The following is a 21757-nucleotide window of genomic DNA, read 5'->3' on the forward strand; positions in this document are numbered from 1 at the left end:
CAATACTTTTTAATATATCTGTGGTGGCAGAACACAAGATGACTGCAGTACAAAGCAATTCACAAGCATTTTAAGTCACTTTCTGCTGATTAAACATGGTAAACCTTTTGTGGCAGACTGTCGGGAGACAGTATGGAGGGTAGATTAAATTACAGTGCAATCTATCAAAATGAGTCAAATGAATGATGGCTTATTAATAGGATCGATGAATATGACATCTAAATGCGGTTTCGAGAGATCACTCATTCAGCTACTTTGAAAATTTGCTGACAGCTTTCCAGCAGTGCCTCTGCATCAGTCTTAACGTTTCTTAAAGCTATCGCCAGTGAAAAGCCTTCATTCCACATGAGACATCATTTCTGCTTTCTAGCCTCACTAGGTTTATCCTTGACATTCCAAGTGTCTACATGTAGCTATAATAGTTAAATATTATTCTCCCTAATTTTAAAGCTGACCAAGGGTGCAAATCAAAGGACAGCAAAAAGTATTTTTTAAAAACAGAGTTTCTCTGAACGGTTAATACTCTTTAAGTTCTTTCTTTCCTTTTTTTAAACAGTTTGTATGCTATTAATAACTACAGGGCAACCATTGCGAAAAAATACATTAGAAGAACTAACCATCTTAATCTGGGATAATTCTAGGATTTAGGGGGCACTGGATAGAGATAGTACCCTTTTTGCCTGGCAGCTGCACGCTACTTATACAAGGGACAGTCAACACTGGTTTTCATTCATCTTCTTCATCTTTTATGTGCTGGCTCACTCAGACAAGTGCCACAGCCTGGTACACCACATAAAGGGGGTGGTGTTTACAATGTGCCACTGGGTGGATGAGCTGCATCAACAGCCAAGTGTAAACGTATAAACTTTAGAGATAGAGATTAGTCTCAAAGGCAGGTTGGTATCACTGTTCCTGTATTTGTGCTGTGTAATGTATTTTGCTGAGTTTCTTGCTACAGAATTATCAGTTCAACTATGTGAAAGTTAAACATGTTAGTATAATCTTTTGTACCGTTTCGGATAACAGACTCTTTTCCTCTAATAGTCTAACTGATTAACTGATTGATTTCATTTGGCAGTGTCTCCTTCCTAAACACTCAAGTCTTGCATCTCTGTTCTTCTTCAGACTTTTCTCCATCTGCTCTCCCTCTGTCACCTTGAGATGGCATGTTTGCAAGAGAGAGTAAGTGATGAAAGGGAAGATGCCAGAGATATTTGTTATATGTAGAGATCATGAGAGGCAAGACGGAAACAGAGACACAGCAGGACTGCGAGGTGCCCAGGGGTCTCTGTGTGCCATATGTGCCGAACAAGCTCGGGAAGAATGCTTAGAGCATTAGAGTTTCATAACCAATAGGAAATCTTTATAAGTGTCACCAGAGAGCTGTCCTCGTACTGCCTCATGGCTCATAATGGGAGCAGACCGACATGGGGTGGGTTGTGTTTTGGCCAATGATCATTTTGTTCTTCATAGGATCAATGTAATCCAATTTTCAGTCTTGGGTTTTTTTGGGTGGTGGCAATTGTTTAATCAGATTTCATCCTAAATGCACTAGCGCATTTAGCGGGGGTTTAAGAGACATGCAAAAAAACAAAAAAGACTGGCACAATATTACCAAGGATACATTTTAAGAACCTCTAATTTTCTCAGAATTAAATGAAAGGACTTGTTTTAATTAGTGTATAATTTAATGTATGGGGGGGGGGGGTCCATTTTAGCTACAGATTTTTTAAAAATCAATAACACTGCCATCTTGTCTGATAGCAGATGGACAAATAATGAATTTCTTGTCTATGCTAATGTGACAAGCTTTAAATTTGTGAAACATGATTTCAAAGAAAAATACTTAGAGATTAAGACCTACTTTAAGTATTTGTCCTTTTCCACTCATTAATTCCTATACTGCTTATTCGGTGTACAAGGTCGCGGTGGCCTTGAAGCCTATCCCAGGAGACGTAGGGCATGAGGTGGGGTAAAATACATTGCAGGACTCACCCTCATTACATTATATTACTTTTAGAGCATTTGGCAGACGTCCCCTTATCCAGAGTGTCTTATGTTATCTAATTACCTTGGTGGTGCTCACTTTCTGATCCTAGGACCTTCCGATCAGTAGTCCAATGCCTTGACCACTGATCTACTCCTGCCACCCACACTATGAGGAATTTGGGAATGCCAATTAGCCTAATCTGCATGTCATTGAACTGTGAAAGAAAATTGGAATACCCAGAGGAAACCCATCGAGCACATGGAGAACATGCAAACTCCATGCACACAGATGCAAGGCGTGAATCGAACCCAGACCCTGGAGGTGCAAGACAACAGTGCTAACCACTACTCCACTATGCTGCCTTGTCCTATTCCAATGCTTCATAATATTGCACAAATTCCCTCCCAAAAGTTACTCCAAGATACAGGATTATGTACAACGTGACCATGCAGCATGGTTGTAGCAGTGCTTGTGTGGATTCCCTAAAGATTTCAGATTTCATCATATCCCGTTTGACTTGAACATGCCTTACCAAAAAACAGGCTTGTTTTAATGCATGTATGACATCACAAATGTAAAAAAGTTTTGCATTTAAGGTCAGGAGTACTTGTATAAAATGTTAGTTGTACTGTATTTGAATGAGATCTAGGAGGTAATCTATGACAGGTCTAGAATAAAAACCAATAAAAAAAAATGTGTAGGATTTGTGTGCCATTTGGCGATATATACCTTCCATTTTGGAGATACAAGGGGTTTGGTTGCCAGCTCGATGCCTGATTGTCATTCACACACTATGGGGAAATTTGGGATACCAATTAACCAAATAACACCAAGTCTAACCTGCTAACCTGTGAGGTCTGCAGTTGTGAGGCTGGTTGGATGTACTGCCATATTCTCTGAAACGCCTTTGGAGACGGCTTATGGTGGAGAAATTAACATTCAATGCACGAGCAACAGATCTGGTTGACATTCCTGCTGTCAGCATGCCAATTGCACGCTCCCTCAATGCTTGTGGCATCTGTGGCATTTTGCTGTGAGACAAAACTGCACATTCCAGGGTGGCCTTTTATTCTGGGCAGTATAAGGTACACCTGTGCACTACTCATGTCAGATCAGCATCTTGATGTGGCACACCTGTGAGGTGGGATGGATTATCTCAGCAAAGCAGAAGTGCTCACTATCACACATTTAGACTGATTTGTGAACAATGTTTGAGAGAAATGGTAATATTGTGTATCTGGAATGAATTTTAGATCTTTAAGTCCATCTCATGAAAAATCGGAGCAGAAACAAAGGTGTTGCATTTATATTTTTGTTGAGTGTATATATAAAATAAATAAATAATAATAATATTTTTAACATAAAATAACATTTATTGAATATTTGCATAAAATCACACATTTGCACAAAATAATAATATATATATATATATATATTTTTTTTTTTTTTGTTCAAATGTGTGCTTTTATGCAAATATTCATGTTATTTTATATATAATGACATATAATTATAATATATATAATTTTATATATACGTTTATACACCTTCCTGGGCTTCTCTGTACAGTGTCCACATACATACTGTACATATGTGGACAATTCAATAAAAAAGTCTCCCACGTGTATTATAATAACGGGGAGTGGCGTAGTGTCGAGGACAGCAGATGTGTATAAAGTTTGCGAGGACACTTCTTTCCTTTTCTGTGCGACCTCAGTGGAGATGCTCTTCAGCATGTTGGCCAGGACGCTGGAATGTAGTGGTTACCATGGTTACAGTGCAGCACCGCTTCATCAGGGACGTAAGCGCGCGAGACTGATGAGACCGGAGAGCTCCTGGATGATCGCTCATCATCTCTATGTACTGTACAGCAGTCTAGCGCCTGAACGTTCTAGATTAGACTCACACTCACATTAGAGTTCACGGATCAGGGAGCATATATGTCTGCTTATTTAGCGGACAGTCTCCTAACGCGCGGCAGGCGGATTTACACCCAGAGAAAGGCGTTAATGAGGCAGTTCGGCGGCGCGGGAGCGGTCGATTATTCGAGTCGGAGCGAACTTCTTCTCTTGATCATCTCCACAGACTCGCAGAGCGGTAAGATGCCTTATGCATGAAGGTTTTCATGACGTTCCACATGATGCACTCTCCTCTGCTCTTCATATACGCCTTAAAGAAGAGATTTGCAGTTTAGAGTCAAGGATGCTGCTGCATGAATACAATTGTACAAAGCAATTCTTTGCATTTATTGTCATTTTTGTGTGTGTGTGTGTGTTTAAAGCATTTTGTCCCCTCCTCCCAAAACAAACAAATAAATAAATCAAAGCTCTTGACTGTCCTGTGTACAAAAAATCCACTTGCATGTTGTGTTCGTAATATGCACACAAAGCAACAGACATCAAAAATGTTTGATAGTCAGTGGGTGGCTTGGTGGTTAACAATGTCTCCTCGCACCTCCAGGGTCAGGGTTCGATTCCCGCCTCGAGCCTTTGTGCATGGAGTTTGCATGTTCTCCCAGTGCTTGGTGGGTTTCCTCCAGGTATGCACATAGGGCTAATTCGCATGCCTAAAATGCCTGTAGTTTATGAATGATCGTGCGTGTGTGTGCCCGTGAAGGATTGGCATTATACCCCACATTGTGCCCTAAGTCTGCCCATGACCCTGTAGATAAAGCGGTATAGACAATGAGTGAGTGAATCATGTTGTGAAAGTTAAGGTTTCTGCCTCCTGTTGACTTTTTTTTTTTTTTTTTTTTTTTAGAAACCATTCTTGAAATTTTTTTTGGTCCAAATGCTGATGGCTTGTACCCTTTTCCTGAGGGCGAACAGTGGAGGATAGGGCTGCCTTAAATACACTGTGTGTATGGTAAATGTCTTGAAGGTATTGTTGATGTAGTTTATTTGAAGTACAGTAGACACTATATCATAAAGCTGGAAACACTTTTGTTCCTGTGCATGCAAGCTTTATGTTGTTGCTTGGTTACGAAAGAGAAAATATCTGTCAGTATGTCCTCATGTCTTCATCATTATCAGTTAGTAAATTAGAATTAGTAATCTTCATATTTCTCCTGAAACCTTATTATACACTATATAAGGTTTTTTCCTTCAAAAGATCATTTACCTTTATAAGGTTTCTCCATAATCATAACCCATTTAGGCCACAAAACATGTTCCCTTGATGTTTCTACTTAAAAATCTCACAATAAAGGTTATTAACCTGAACCCTTTCTTGTCACTTTAAAATGCATATTTGAACAATTCAGTCAAAAAAATTACAATATGTGAAGGTCACTGACATATTAAAGGCATAAAAAGAGAGAGACAGTGTAGTAATATAGATAGATAAAATCTATCTATCTATCTATCTATCTATCTATCTATCTATCTATCTATCTATCTATCTATCTATCTATCAACCAGTTTCAACATAACTTGCCCTTTTTTACAGCAGAAAAAAGCAAAAGTAAAACTAAGAGATTATGATGCTAGTAAAATGCAATAGATTTAAATTTGTTCAAACGGACAGTGAGGAAGAAAAACTAGTTTGAGACACATCAAGCCAGCCAGCCATATTTTTTTCAAATGTGCTGATCTACACTCCGAGGGAAGTCCTGTCAACTCTCTTCTGCCTACATGAGCTCATGATTGGATTGTGTCTCTATGACTTACAGGAGAGAGAGAGAGAGAGAGAGATGCAGAGTACAATCGCTCTTCTACTACAAGCCGACTCTCGCACAAGTTATGTCTGCTTTTTCTGCCCCATCACCAGCATTGTATTAGGTATGGGAATCACCAGGGACCAACCGATATGATATTATTACAATAACTCTCTACTGATTTGATCTGTATTGCGATTCTGTTAGAATCCAATTTTTATAAACATTCAGATTTGATTTTTTTTTTCATTTTGTTACAATTTTAAACAAACTAATAAAATATTTCACTTTTACAACATGGGATGCTGTGCTGCCTGCCAATGTGTGAATAGTTTAGAGTGCACAACCTGTAGGATTAGTATTAGAAACTGCAACATTTTACCACCTCAAATGCAAACATATATATATATATATATATATATATATATATATATATATATATAAGGCAGGAATTGAACCTGACCAGAAATCAAACCCGGACCTTGAAGGTGCAAAGCAATAATGCTAATCAGTAAGCCACCATGCTGCCTTTTAATATAATATAATATAATATAATATAATATAATATAATATAATATAATATAATATAATAATTGTACAGAAAATCATCTTTTTCTCCATATTTGTACAGCTAGTTTAAATTTTTCTTATATTGTATATTTTGTCTTATCTTCTATAGATATATTTTTCTTATCTAAGCTAAATTAATTTTTTATATTCTATTTCTTTTTATTCCATATTTTTTTCCTATTAATAATCTTTTTTATTTTTAGGGTCATGGGTGGTCGTTTAAGCATTTTACTGCATATTGTACTGTGTATGACTGTGTATTTGACTAATAAAATTTTTAATATAATATAATATAATATAATATAATATAATATAATATAATATAATATAATATAAAGCTGATACCACTACTACTACTAATAATAATAATGAGACTAGTAATAATGAACAACTACATTTAATAGGTAAATTAAAATAATATGCACTTCATTGTTTAAAGATGATTAACAGGCATTCTAGTAGCAGATTAACCAGCAGCTACATGTGTGTGTGTGGGCATGTGCATTTCCAAGATATTTGTAGAAAGAGTTATTACAAAATTTACTAAATATGCATTATATTTCTTGTGTATTTGTATATGTACATATTAATCTACTTTTTCACTCTTGGAGTGTTTTTGCTTATGTGTTCATAAGTATTTATTTATTCACAGTGTGTTGTCTTGCTGGATCACTGCAGTTATTCCCTTGAAGCCTTGCTTCCCTTTGTCGTTCTATCCTTTTTTATTTTTTACATTTCAATAGTCTTTTATCCAAAACCCACAGTGAGGACAAGAGTGTAATCTAGTAATGTTTCCCTTAGAGTCAGTGAACAGAGAAGGAGGTAGAGAAAGGGCTAAGGAAGCAAAAAAGTTACAGTAGCCTGATAACTGATAAAGTGAGACATAAGGAACAGATTTGGTCTGTCAGGAAACACACACACACACACACACACACACACACACACACACACACACACATGCACACACACACACACGCACGCACACACACACACACACACGCACGCACACACACACACACACACACACACACACACACACACACACACACACACACACAAATATGTGCATCCATGCATATATTTATGCACAGAAGGAGGACAGACAGCTTGGTTCCAGTTGGTTGAGATCACTTTGGACCTCCCCTGATCTTGGTTGAGTACAATTAAACCCCACTGCAGAGACTGTGATGCCCTGAAACTAATTATTTTATGTTCTTTTATCTAATATACATATGTTATCACATAGTATGGTGAAGTAGTATGGCATCTGATATGGCCATCTGTGTGTCATGAATAGTAGAATTGTGGGTTTTTCTTAACAGAACATGGTTATGGAGGTAAAAACTCCCCTTATTTTTTACAATCCCCTGCTACACTAATGCACTAATGTCTGTGTTTTACTTGTGCTTGGATAGATAGGTAGATCAAGGTAGATAGGAACCCTGAATAGACTGTATGCTTCATGTCAAAAACCCTGGCCTCCCAAGAACTCCTTTAATGCCCCAAACATGTCAGGATTGTACAGGGATGTGGCAATACCTCCCAGCCTAGTTCCTGTAATGTGCAAGCGGTAATAGAGAATACCGACAGATGCGTCTACTATCGTTTTTTTCTAGGATCAGGTGTTTCATTCATTGAACGTTCACGAAATCAGCCGAAATCATTGTTCACGAACATACGATCTACTCGAAAACATTTGCACCATTCAAATGTTGATTGGTACTGTGCTTAAAGTCTTAATTCACCCTAATTCATTAAAAATTTCATCACAAGTCCAGGTTTGACTTGAACATCCCTCATATCAACCTCCACTTACACTTTTTAGATTTCGTAATGGTACATACTAGAATTTAAATGTCTTACACAATATGTCTTACATTTGAAGACATTTTTTCGTTTTTGGCACAAAGGTCGAGTAAACAAAAAAGCAGACATTTCTTGGTTGCATAAGTATTCACCCCCTGGGTCAATACCCTGCCACATTTGGCTGCAAGTATTCCGGGGTAATAGCACAAGGCCTCAGACAAAAATCCTCAAGCTCTGTCAGATTTAATGGAGACATATGCTGAAGAGTATTTTTTCTATATCCTTTTTCTAAATCGAAAGTAACTGCACCCCTGCAGTTTTAAAGTTACATGTCTGCAAAAAAATTAACATATACAGAAAGTGTGATATATATGTATATATATATATATACACCCCATTTACACCAAAGAAAACCAGGTGTTAGTTCATATCTTGTGCTAGTTCCTAAGAACTGGTTTTGTATTTCCCTGGAGTTACATGATCACGTCACTGTATACGCCCATGTTCGTCTCTACCCTCCCAGCAATACTAGCGGTAAATGCTAATTGCAAAAAAAAAAAATATATATATATATATATATATATATATATATATATATATATATATATATAAAAACAATGGCGAACCTCAACATGACTTTGCGAGCAGTTCTCCTGTCTTTATCAACACTAGAAAGCATTTGAGCTGCCCATTGCATATTAAAGATGGTGGTCACAAACTTTTAGTTGGTTGTGGTGATCCTGCCCCCTGGCGTACGTAGTTTTTTGTTCTAGGCCAGCAAAGTGTTGGTTCCGCCATGGAATATCTTTTTTTTCTGTCTGAGAGACCATGCTTTGGCTGTATGAAAACAAAGAACTGGTTTGAAATTGGGCACTCTTAACAAGCTCTGTAACCGCCCTTCGTGGAAAAGGGAGTAATAATAATAATAATAAAGAATAATTAAAAATTAAGGACAGAATTACTGTATGTAAAAAAAAATGCCCGTTTATTTTAAGTGATTGTAAGTATTATAATTTCTAGTACATATTTATCAGATTTTATCGTTTTTGTATGTCAGCTACCAGTCTGGTGGGATGAAACCTACAGTAACTGTATAAGCATGACCTTGCAAATTTTTAACATTTTTGCACATGCTGACCTTTTCATTAGTTCTAAACATACACGTACCCACAACTGGTAAGTATTGCACTGATTGACATTCCAGGGTTCCTGTCTACAGACGTGTGTGGTATGTCTTTGAACTCAAAAGGCCTCCCAGAACGATTCAGAAAACGCTTTTGTGTTACATAATTCAGGAGCCAAGGAAGTGTTTAAGATGTTTAAGGAAGTGCCCCTTCTGGTGCCAGCTTCTGCCAAAATCACAGACACATTTAATAAAAAAATGGAAGTGGTCATGTTTGGGAATATCTGTGCACGTACTGTACACACGCACGCGTCCACGTACACACAGCAGATGTATGTGAATTCTTAGTGACATTCCCATTGGGTAGGAGTCTCATGTGGTTCTTTACTCAGACTGAGCAGTACAGATTGGCACAATGTGCACACACACACACACACATACACACATATGCGCATACAAACACATACACACACACACACATAGTGCTATAGTAGTAGATGCTGTCACAGAATGTCTTAATTGTTTGTGACAGCAGAAGACAACAGAGAAACAGGATGCGGTGAAAGATTCAGATAACACACACACAACACACACACATGCATGCACACACATCGCTTTGTTTTCCATGACTGCCTAGCATCATCCTTAAAACACATACACACAGGCACAGACACAGATTTTTTATGACACAGTATCTGTGTCACATTGCAGTGCACATGGCTTATTAGTGCAGACAAGGCTAGAGCCGGCGGCAAAGTATGTGAAGGAGAGGACAAGAAAGTTAGATATAAGTTGAAAAGAGAGAAAATATAAATATTATATATAAATGTCTTTATTATACCGAGGTTCCTAGATGGATGGATGGATGGATACAGTGAGAAAATTTTACCGCGTTTTTGGGAAGGTCACATAATTGGCCTGTATCAAGCAAAGAAAACGACTAGGAAGATCGCAATGACGGGAAAATGGTTTACTGAACTGTCTCATTGAATGAGCATGATTGGAGATCACTTAAATACATGAAGTTGCATAGTTAAAAACCAGCAGTAGAAATCATAGCTCTGTTTTTTAAGTAAAAGTAAGAGCATCCCCACCCACACAATGGATTGAGAATTCACAGGATTAGAACGAAACAGCTATGAGTCCATTTGCTAGTCAAACTAATTAAAAAAAAAAAAAGACTTCAGCTTGTTAGGAAGCATAAAGATACAGTAGGACTCTGGAGCAATAAAAAAAATGCTATATGGTCTAATGAACCCAGAATGACCCTATTCCAAAGTGATGAGTGTGTCAGGGTAAGAAGGGAAGCATATGAAGCAATGGACCCATCATGCCTCTGGACGCTGTGTTATGAGCTGGGGTTGTTTCAGCTGGTCAGGTTAAGACACAGTGTTATGGAGACTCCACTGTTGGACTGGCAATAGATGTTGTGGTGTATGACTATGCCGTTGCTCATCCCAACAAGACACTTGTGACTGTGAGTCTTTTTACATGCTGGTTAGATGGGGTTTTCAAGGCTTTGCTTCCATCAAGCTTCACCTGGAATTCTTGCCCTAGGTGTAGTTTTGGAAGTTGTATTGCTGGATGATGCATATTGTTGGACCGCTGCTTTGTTAAAAGGTGATTCCTCCTTCATGATTGGAAGTATTGTGCATATTTGTCATTCTGTCATAAGTAATGCTAAGCTCTCACTTGTAGCAGTAATAGGGGATGCTTTAAAGCACATAGGGAGCAAGTGCAGATTGAACTGTTTGATTTTTCTTTAGAACATGCACCATAAAGGTTGCTGTTTTGAATCTTGGCACTGGTTGTGCGTGGAGTTTGCATGAAGGGGTTGTTCTTTTTTCTTTCACAGTCCAAAGACATGCATTATATGCTTTTGCCTTGCAATGGGTTGGCACCCCGTCCATGGTGTATCTGGGAGTTTCCTCGGATGGACTCCCAGCAAACCGACACAGGAAAAACAGTATATAAAATGGATGGATGGATGGATGGATAGTTTACCCCACCAAACAAATAAGCCTTTGAGCCTATTAATGACCTATAGCCATGTAGGGGAAGGAAAATGAGCAATTCCAACAGCATAATGAGATAATTCCTCCCATCTAGCTTACAAGAGTTTGCTGCAATCTTTTGCCAAGGACCCACTGGCAGTGTTACAAAAATTGGTTCTTTGCTGAGTAGGTTTTGTTCATCTGGATGTTTTATTATGGATGGTCGTGGCTCTGTGACAGCCACTAGAAAAAAAAAATCCCCGAATCATCCCAGTGTACTTCATGGTATGACATGTTTTTCACTGCCTTCAGCATTTTTGCTTTGCAGACTACCTTAAAATGTCCTATTTAAAGTCTTTGTCTTTTCTTAAGGGCTTGGTCTGTTTTCATTTTTCATCAAGCCCTTTATTTACAGGAAGAACAGGAATTCTGTTCAGGCTCACCTGTTTTTCTCTTTGGCTACTGCTGTCCGTCAGTGTTTCCTTTGGCATGTTGGTTTGCGTTTCACAGCATTCAATGCACCGTCCAATTTTTTTAGCCAACATTTGCTCGTTTAATTTGCTAATAGGTTTTTCCAGCGTTTAGACCAGGCTTTAACTATACCCTTTGAGAGATCTTACTTTCAGAAAAGCCAATGACGATTCTGTCTTTGGTGGTATAGTGGCGTACCGTTTATCACCACCTCAAGCGTCAAGGGTTCGAGTCCTATGTTGGGTTTGTGTGTGTGGAGTTTGAATGTTCTCCACATGCTTGGTGGGTTTCTTCCGGGTACTCTGGTTTCCTTTGACCATGTGAGTTTATCTGTGCTTGTGGGGACTAGCTAATCGATGTATAAAGGAACTGCTTTGATAAAAATACTTTTAGATGACTGGCTCAGAATTTGCAAAGCTGTCTCCAAGCAAAAAGCGGCTACTTTGAAAAATCTAATTTACTCATGACATTATTCATGACAATTTATTTAAGTTTTTAAGTCTTGAGTACTTGAGTACAATGTAGGAAATAAAAAAAATAAAGCAAATAAAGTAAAGATCTTTTCCACCATTACTTTATCCTACAGATAACTGTAACTATATTGAACTCTGAACTGATTTCATGTTGCTCAGTAAATGAGGCTAATGATGTGAACATGGCTTCACAGTAAGTGTGCCGTTCTTGACCTTTACCCACATTTGATCAGGATTTTTATGAGCCCTTGAAGTGTCATAAAATAATGCTATAAATAGTTTTAACATATTATCTATTCTATTAATTAATACCAGTAGTGAACGGGCTCTGAAACAGGATGGGATGTACCCTGTCTGACCTTAGTCATTCCAAATTTATAATGCTTAGCTATTCGCTTTTATTTGTCATGTATTATATTAAGCTTGAGTGCAAAGTGTTTGCTGAATTTCGCCATGTTGTGGAGATAAACTCTGGATGCCCTTCGTCCTATTCCGGACACAAAAGAGCAAAACATTGGCTGTGCTTCTGTTCCCATCACATAGAGAAATGAATTGACTTGCAGTTTACTGCTGTCCTTGTTCAGCTTCAAGGCCACATGGAAACGATCAAACTGTAGCTGCCACATTGGCCATTCCACCGGCTTAGAGAAGTTGAACAGCTCAGGTGGTCCTAACTTAGCCATATTCAATACAGTCAGAAATTAGTCCCCTACTTTTGACACCTTGTCAGGAATGGTAGACAAGACCATAAACAGTTTATTCACTTTATTGACTAGACAATATGAGTACCACAACTCAGAAGGAGCTGACACCTACCACCATTGGTATTGTATTTTTTCTAGTAGTCCTTAGAGGTGATGCAATGAATCCCATCAATTAATTTTCTTTTTTCTTCTCTGATGCCACGGGTATATTCCAGGACAACAATGCCAATATTCATCAGGTCTGATTTGTAAAAGAGTGGTTCTGAGAGCATAAGGAATAGATTTCATTAATGAATTGGCCACCAGAGAGTCCTGACCTTGTCATCAATAAGAAATTTCCACCAAAAGATAATGTAACTGTCACAGAAATAAATATTGTGACATTGCATAAATGTGTTAGAAGCATGGCATGGCGAATGTGCACTGTAATCAAAGTTAAAGGTGGTCCAATTAAATATTACAGTGTATACTTTTTTTTTCTTTTGGCAAGGCATTGAGTGAAATGTTTACGTTTCACATTCTGTAAAAGTCTCACATTGGTGTCTGTTTAAGATACTTGAATAAATACTTAAGGGCTGTAAAGCACAAACATCAAACTCAAGAACCACAGGCCAATTACAGCCTACTGCCTTCTTCGATAGGCCTGTGCGATCCTGTGAATTATCATTTTGAAATAGTACACTCACTAGGACTCGTGCCAGACCTGGAGCACAGTAACTGTCCATTCTGCATCTGTAACTTTACAGCACATTGTGTTCTAATGTCTCCCAGTGCAGAAAAAAAAAAAAAAAACTAAAAATGATTTAGAAACATCCCCTGTTTTAGAGCCCAGGCTACTGGTATTAATTAATAGAATAGATAATATGTTTTAATATTTATAGCCTTACTTTATGATACTTTAAGGGCTCATAAAAATCCTAATAAACTTTGGGTAAAGGTCAGAATGGCACACTTACTGCAAAGCCATATTCACATCCTCATTTACTAACTAACTTCTAGTGTAACATGAAATCAGTTTAGAGTTCAGTATAGTTACAGTTATCTGTAGGATAAAGTAATGGTGGAAAAGGCTGTAGTATCTGGCAACAGGAAGTTACCACAGGACTTAGCAAGGAAGCTGGCAGCGGATCCTTTGGGTGCTGTGGGTTGCGGACAGGTGCCTCTGTGGTTTGGACTTGTTATGTCCCATGCATCCCATGGGTCCTCAAATGGATTGGGATTTGGGGAAGTTGGAGGCCAAGTCAGCAGTCTTGGGTTGCAAGTTGATGGTTGTTTTGGTGCCTTTTTATATACATGTTTTTTTTATTTTTATATATAGATTTGCTATCTTTAGCATTGTTCTATAATATAGAAAGTAGTGAATGTTAAGAAAAATCTTCGCATGAATAGTCATGCCCACACGTTTGGTACTGTATATGAAAAATCCTTGGAGAGGTATAGTAATGTATAGAAATGCTACTGAGCATTTTACTTATTTGCCCTTGTTTAAGGCTACCAGTAGTCTCATGTTATAATGTTGTGTACTGTATGATTCTTGGCAATTTTACTGTTTCAGACAAAAAAATAAATGAATAAAAAAAATTATAAAAAAAAAAAGAAAGTTCATTATTTTTTTTCATTTTTTCCTTTGCTTGGCTAAAATTTTCCATCTTTCTTCTTCATTGAAACAAATGGCAGAAAATGAAGGAATCAGCCTCAGAAAGACATGAGTGTCTATACTGGATGTACTTGTGCCTTTCCTGATTGTTTTTTATCCCCCAAGTCATGTTCTAAGATCTTCGTTCACTCATGGCTGGGTTTCCATGGCCACAAGGATCGTGCCAATCAGAGCGCAGGATGACCATGTGCTCCAGACAAGGAACAGAGCCCATGGGCAACACACACATGCTAGCATGCTAACAGAAACACGGCATCTTCTCCTTCTCTTACATTATGCTCCACTCTCTCTTTCTTTTCCTTATTCTCTCTCTCTCTCTCTCTCTCTCACTCACTGCAACCCTTTACCTGTTTTGCGTTTTAATGAACCCAGGGTATTTGTAGCATGTTTTTTTTTGTTTCCTTTGATATTTTTTCACTTCCTTAGGCAACACATTATTAATGATAGTGTAAAGACGGACCGTGCTAGAGAAACAAAAAATGTATTTCAGACAAACATGTAATAACTCATCATGTTTAGACAGTCAGAAGATTACTGACTGATGAGTGTTTTTATAATAGCTAAGAAAAGAAGCGCGAGAAACCAAGTTCTAAGACTTTAAAAAACTCAGAATGGAGGGAAAAGATGATGTAAATACTTTTTTTTCCAGCCGCAAAGCAACAAGCTTCTGACTGCGCCATGGAGAAAGGGGTAGTTTAGTTTTTAAAGTGTGCAATTATTTTAAAGGATTAATTTAAACAAATTGCCGGTCATGACCACAGTATGTTAGCACTGTCGTCTTGCACCTCCAGAGTACAGGTTTAATTCCCCTCTCGTGTCTTTGATTCCCCCCTCTCCCTGTGCTTGGTCTTCTCCGGGTATTCCATTTTCCTCCTACAGTCCAAAGACATGCAGATTAGGCTACTTGCCGTTTCCCGTGGTGTGTGAGTGAGTGTGTATGTGTGATGGATTAGCACCCCATTTAGGACATACCCCACCTTGTTGCCCTAAATCTGCTGGGATAAGCTCCAGGCCCCCTGTGACCCTATATACAGGATTATGCAATATGGACTTGGGTGAGTAAGTGAGTGAACTATAGAGCTATCATTTCCCCCCCTGAAATCTAGCTTAGCTTTTTTTTTTTTTTTTTTAAATCCGTCACACATACATTACTGCACAGTGAAATTCTTTATTCTTTGCATATCCCAGCTTCTTGTCAGTAGGCAGGGGTCAGAGCGCAGTGTCAGCCATTTTACGGTGCCCAGGAGCAGACAGCGTTAAGGGCCTTGTTTAAGGGCCCAACAGCGGCAACCTGCCGGAGCTGGGGCTCAAAACGCCGATTCTCCGATCCGTATCTCAGAGCCTTAACACACTGAGCCACCACTGCCCACTTTTTTATCCACACTTCCTGGCTAAAAAAAAAGTCACCATTTCAGAGGAGCCAAATTATTGTCCAGCTTCAAGCACCAAATGGGACTGGAATTGGGTTAAAGCACATCATACAATACACCAACACATTATCAAAACCTGTAAGGACCATGCTGAACCTTCAACTTCGTGGAAGAAATGTAGTTAGAAAAAAATCATGATTAAATGCTTAGTAAAGATGCATTGTAAAAACAAAATTGCAGTAGAAATCATTCTGTAGATATGCTTAATAGGGAAAGTACAGTAAGAGCATTTCCACAATGTGACAAGAACTCACAGCATTGAAATGAAGCAGTTGTTTATGAGAATCAGGAAAAAAAACACCTACATTTGCTCCTTAGGAAAAGGTCAGGTGGTAAAAGGGTAAGTTGCAGCCAGGTGCGATTACTCATCAGCCCTTGATTAATTGGACATCAGCAGGTGTGCAGAACTCTATAAGAGCAGAGGATTTTGCAGCACTGGTCTGAAACATTTAGGTGGGTGTTAACACAATGGCAAGAGGAAAAGACATAAGCGATGGTCTTAGAGAAGCAATTTTTGCTGTACATTAATCTGAGAAAAGGTAATAAAACCATTCCAAACTATTTGGAGTGCAGTGTTCTACTGTGAGAAAGACTATTCACAAGTGGAACACATACAAGACAGTTGCCAGTCTTTCCAGGAGTGAACGTTCCAGCACATTGACCCCAAGGTCAGACTGTGCAATGCTCAAAGAAAAACAAAAAAAACCAGAAGAACTACATCTACAGGCATTAATAAGCATGTTAAATATTGAAGTACATGAGAGCACAATTAGTAAAAAACTAAAAAAGTATGGTTTGTTTGGAAGGGTTGCAAGGTAAAATGCTCTTCTGTCTAAAAAAAACACGGAAGCACAACCGAGGTTTGCAGAACGGCACCTAGAAAAACCACTGGAACAATGTCCTATGGACAGATGACACCGAAGTGCCAAGTGAAAACCAAACAGCATTTGAGCAGAAACACCTTATACTCACTATCAAGCATGTATGGTGATGGATGGGTAATGATTTGGGTCTTCTTTGCAGTCACAGGACCTGCGCACCTTGCAGTCATTGAGTAGACCATGAACTACTCTGTATACCCAGAGGCAAATGTGAGTCCATTTGTCCGACTGCCAAAACTTGTCAAAATTTGTTCATATAACAGAGTAATGATCTGAAGCACACCAGTTAATCTACTTTAAAATGGCTGGAAAATAAAAGAAGGTTTAGGAATGGGCAAGTCCAGACCCAATTGACCTTAACAAAGCAGTGCAAAGCGTAAGCAAATGCCCAATCCAGTTTTCAGCCCAAATCAGACGTGGCCCCGGCGTGGCCAATGTGGAATTCGTAGCTAGTGTGGATTGGCCATTGTAAAGCAATGCATAATCCCAGAAAATCTAAATGCTTCAACCTATTTTAAGTTCTAAAAGCTGTAACCCATTTCAGCATAAAGTTTAGACCCAGGTTCCAGCTTATAATCATATTTTAAGCATTTAAACATTTTTTAAGAATTAAAGATAATGAAAATAAAAATGATTTTCTATCACTAATGATTTTCAGGACTGGTTACATTATTGTCTAGATAGTACAGTAAAACCTGCAACATTAAAAAAACATTAATTGTATTCTTTTTAGCATTTCGTTTAGTACATACTTAAACTCCCTTTTCATTACGATGTTGTCCATTAAGTTCTCATAAGGATGTAGCTGTTCGTTTGAGACTATCATCAGCGAACAACTGCTGGAAGGCAAACAAAACACTTTTCCTTACTGTGTGTAGAAACTGTGCAGATTCGTGTACATTGAAACTCAGTGCACTCTTTTGCTTTGTATTTGATTTTGTTTCAAATTTAGTGCTACTTTTTTTCATAAGTGCTGGTTAAAACCTTACAACACATTAATAAAACCTGGAAGGAGTAGTTATCCTGGAAGGATAGTGCTGAACCATCAACTTTGTGGAAGTAATGTTGTCAGAAAATAAAACATGAATGGAGAATACTCAAACACTTGGTGAAGTTGCATGGTTAAAATTAACAGTAAAAACAAGAGCTATGTTTAATAGTGAAAGTCAGAGCATTTCCATACACACATGATATGTGGACTAAACAGCTGTGTGGCCATAAGAACACCACTTGTTAATAAAACTAATCAGAAAATAAGTTTCAATTTGCTAGCGGGCATAAAGATTGGAGTGTTGAAGCAATAGAAAAAGGTCATTGTATGATTAGTTTTGATGAAGCAATGTGTCCATCATGCATAGTGGCTACTGTACAAGCCTCTGGAGGCAGTGTTATGATATGGGGCTCCTTCAGTTAGTCAGGTCTAGACTGGTATTAAAATGAAGTCAGCTGATGATGTCAACGTACTATACTAAATAACCAGGTTATGATAGGCATAGACATATTCCAGGATTCAAAATGTGAAAGTGGTACTGGGAGCATGCAGATTGATTTGATTACATCAAACCTTAGTGTGAGTACTGTATGTTGTTCAGTTGAAAGCCATGAAAATGACCATAGATTACTGATGTCGTCTGTATAATACTGTATAACAGACGGTGTCAGAGCTCGTGTTTATAAATCAGAGGTCAAACACTTATTAGACAATCACATGTTACAGTAAAGATCCTTTTAGATACCTAGGAATGGAAACTGGAAAGTGTCATACTCATATTTACCATTGGATTTCAGCCTTCTGAGACAAAATGTATCAGTTCAGGGTTTGGCTCTGTAAGCAGCTGACTAAGGAAGTCAAATGGGCAACAGATCACTCCAATCGATATAGTAATTGCCTTGAGTAAGAGCATGCAGGGGTGTGAGAGAGAAAGCACGAGTGTGTGTGTGTGTGTGTGGGTGTGTGTATCGACTATGTTTCTGCCTCTGGGTCAATATGTCCACTTCATTTTCTTTGCTTATGTACAACCTCTAGGTGTATGCATGTTTAGTCCGTGCATGTATGTATAAGGGGAAGTGAATCAAATTAATACTCATCAAGGTGAGGCTGGTCATAATGAAGAACTTGAGAAAAACAGTGATCTGATAGGAGGAACAGATGGAATAGAGAAGGGGGGGAGGAAATGCACAGCTTGTCAGGTTGACGAATGATGAAATTGATTTGAAAGCTCACAACCGAGAAGATCTGCTGTATATTCGTTATACTGTTCTTTTTTGCTTGCAAACGGACGAGGGATAACATTAAGAGGAGGAAACGAGAGATAAGACATGAAACAAAGAGACGAGCTGTGTCTGCACTATATTCTTAAACTATATGCCATGCATTTCACTATTTTTCTAAGAGGAGAAACATGAAAAATCATGGTTTCTGGTGGCTTTTCTCATTCCACTGTACTGTGTAATGCATGTTGCCGCAGTGACAAGCGTGTTCCACACTTCATTTTTCAGGGATGTGGGCAGTAATAGTACACTACACCTCACTGGCAGTGAGAACACACTACATGCATACAAATTACACACACCTATAGGTCCAGCTATACTAGAACGTGCTAGAGGTGAGAGAGGCGAGGATTAAGCTGTTTTCTCTATCGCTCTTCATCTCGACTTATTCAGTTCTTTTCCCTTCATTCATTAATTACTTGGCTACATATGGGCTAGCATATGGTGCATTTCACAAACATGCTGTCAAAAATCAATAGTGTATATTGGGTATTTTAAATCAATTTATTCAATAAAAAAAAATTCTGCCCTTGATCGATGATGTGCTTTACTGAAAATCTCATTTAATGGAAGTGAGGCTTAAGGTGAAGGGGACAGAAGATGAGAACATGTGCAGGAGATAATAGGTTTGGTGTGGAGGTATTTATTTATTTTTGTGTGTGTGTGTGTGTGTGTGTGTGTGCGTATTGCCAGCAAGCAGATGATGTTGAGTCCGTTTCACCTCGGGGAATTTTCAATTTGTACATGTGTCCTGTGACACATTCGTCCTCTCTTTGTCTATGTGTGTTAAAAAAACAACACATAAACGAGAGAGATGGATAGATTCTGTTGTCCCGATTTGTTGGCATGTTTTAATGCAATATATTCCCAAAGTTAATGCAAAAATGGCAGTTCCTTTATTTTTCCTATAGATTTGGACTGTTAAGCCTATTAAAAAACGGAAATCTAGTCTGCTAGGTTATGGTTGTGCGTGCATGTTGATGAATAGGTTGCATATTTGTTCAGGTAGGGCATCATATTGAAATATTTAGCATGAAAAAGCATAAGTAGCACAATGCCTGAACCAAACTTCTCAGCGAGGCTTTAACCATATTGTGGCTTGCAGATAATATTACAATCTGAAAAGCCAGAAGGTACTTATGGCTGTGGGAATGTGAGATAACATGAGAATAATAGAAAAATGAAGCTGTGGGTTTTCAGATCTAAATTAAGAAGCTAAGTCACACTCATACTTCTCAAAGCCATAAATATTTGCCTATTCTCCGAGGCAAGAGGAAGAGGAGGCAGGAGATTAATCATCTGAGGTTGTTGAGATGTTCCTGTTCATGACTAGCACAACTGATCTAATCAGGTACCTTCATTATGTCTCATGTATAAACTGCATCTCATACAATTCAAAAATCATGCTTAAAAAAGCCTTACGTTTTACATTAAATAAAAAAAAAAAAAATCATATATCATAGATGCATTTTATTGTAAAGTGAAATATTTCAAGCAATTTCTGTTTTAATTTTCATGATTCCAGCTTACAGATCATGAAAATCAAAAACCCAGTATATATTAAATATATATTTTTTCAAATTTAGTAATTTACTATAAATACAACATAAATACTGTGTATCTGTTAGTTTAGTTAAGTACACACATGTGGAAAATGGACACCCTACACAAAGAGACTAAACCACAGAAGGTGCTGTATTGAAGCATACTGTATCCATGCTAAATTGATTGGGAGGGAAATGCGTGATGGGAAAAGATGCAGAAGAGACAGTTGATGACCACAGCTGTAAAAAAAAATTGTCAAGCAAAGCCAATTCAAGACCTTGAGAAGCTTCACAAACAGTTAGGTGAGGTTGGAGTCAGTACATCAAGAGCCACCCTGCATATTAGGTAATCTGCTACAGCGGTTGCATTTCAGGTATCAAGTCACTTCTAAACCAGAGACAAAGTCAGAAGAAGCTTACCTGGTCTAAGGAGAAAAAGCACTGGACTCTTGCTCCAAAGTCCTCTTTTCAGAGGATTTATGATAAAACAAATTTAAATCATAAATGCTTGGAATGTTTACACTTTACATGTAATGAATCTCGAATATATAATACTTTCAAATTAAATTACAAAAGAAAATTAACGTTTCAGGATATTAAAATTTTTCAACGTGCATTACGTATATTTAGCATAGACTTTCATATTGTTTGCGATTTAGGGATAAACCAATTTTATGATGCAGATGTTACCAGATGTTAGCATGATTCAAAATTTAGGTCAGTTGTCCTTTTCCAGACGGAAGCTAAGCTATTTTTAGACTCATATATTTGCTTAATGTGATTCAGTAAATGCGCAATAGTGTTTCATAATGTGAAGCAAGTGTGTGATTTTTTTTTGTAATATTTAAAAAAATAAATTCCCCTATGAAGTGTCTCTTAATGCCACATCATTACATAAACTTCACAGATGGTCCCTCACCACTAAAAACCTCATTTAGTAACTACACTGTCTTATTCTCTCTTACACTCTTTATTAGATTTTTAAAATATTTTTTAAAAGCCCTTTCTGCATATATCGCTTTGTCTTTAAATTTCTTTAAAATGTTTTATTACACAATCTTTCAAAATACACTATATGGACTAAAGTAGTTGACCAAACCTGTTCATTATTGAATTCAGGTGTTTTGATCCCAGTGAAGGGCAATCTTCATTCCTTAGCATTCCTCAGCGTAACTAGACATCTTGGACATT

The 21757-nt window shown here is 37.8% G+C and overlaps 1 protein-coding gene across 1 annotated transcript in view; it reads left to right on the plus strand.

The window, feature by feature from the left end:
- Positions 1-3729: 3729 nt before the first annotated feature.
- The window catches only part of gjc1 (gap junction protein gamma 1), a 30510-nt gene continuing 12482 nt past the window's right edge, over positions 3730-21757 (plus strand). Inside the window, exon 1 of the mRNA XM_053515190.1 lies at positions 3730-4084. The gene's annotated coding sequence lies outside the window, so the exon portion shown is untranslated. The remainder of the gene's footprint in view (positions 4085-21757) is intronic.

This window comes from Clarias gariepinus, chromosome 16, assembly GCF_024256425.1.
Source record: "Clarias gariepinus isolate MV-2021 ecotype Netherlands chromosome 16, CGAR_prim_01v2, whole genome shotgun sequence".
NCBI lineage: Eukaryota > Metazoa > Chordata > Actinopteri > Siluriformes > Clariidae > Clarias > Clarias gariepinus.